The sequence below is a fragment of the Budorcas taxicolor genome, chromosome 3 (assembly GCF_023091745.1).
Source record: "Budorcas taxicolor isolate Tak-1 chromosome 3, Takin1.1, whole genome shotgun sequence".
Classification (NCBI taxonomy): domain Eukaryota; kingdom Metazoa; phylum Chordata; class Mammalia; order Artiodactyla; family Bovidae; genus Budorcas; species Budorcas taxicolor.
The window spans coordinates 110,594,283-110,594,898 of NC_068912.1; the positions used below are offsets into that span (position 1 = coordinate 110,594,283).

The window sequence follows — 616 nt, forward strand, 5'->3', positions numbered from 1 at the left end:
TCTCGCATACAGGGTCATCATTTCCATCTTTCTAAATTCCATATATATGTGTTAGTATACTGTATTGGTGTTTTACTTTCTGGCTTACTTCACTCTGTATAATCGGCTCCAGTTTCATCCATCTCATTAGAACTGATTCAACTGTATTCTTTTTAATGGCTGAGTAATACTCCATTGTGTATATGTACCAAAGCTTTCTTATCCATTCATCTGCTGATGGACATCTAGGTTATTTCCATGTCCTGGCTAAAAACATGGAATGCTTCACGAATTTGCTTGTCATCCTTGCGCAGGGGCCATGCTAATCTTCTCTGTATCGTTCCAATTTTAGTACATGTGCTGCTGAAGCGAGCACTCCACTTTCATGTTCATCAAGAGGCTTTTCACTTTCTGCCATAAGGGTGGCGTCATCTGCATATCTGAGGGTTATTGATATTTCTCCCGGCAATCTTGATTCCAGCTTGTGCTTCTTCCAGCCCAGAGTTTCTCATGATGTACTCTGCATAGAAGTTAAAGAAGCAGGGTGACAATATACAGCCTTAACATACTCCTTTTCCTATTTGGAACCAGTCTATTGTTCCATGTCCAGTTCTAACTGTTCCTTCCTGACCTGCAT

The 616-nt window shown here is 40.6% G+C and overlaps 1 non-coding gene across 1 annotated transcript; it reads right to left on the reverse strand.

Moving 5' to 3' along the window:
* Positions 1-248: 248 nt before the first annotated feature.
* Positions 249-355, reverse strand: LOC128045923 (U6 spliceosomal RNA). The gene has a single exon (XR_008199245.1). It is a non-coding gene; the product is annotated as a U6 spliceosomal RNA (small nuclear RNA).
* Between the last annotated feature and the right edge of the window lie 261 nt (positions 356-616).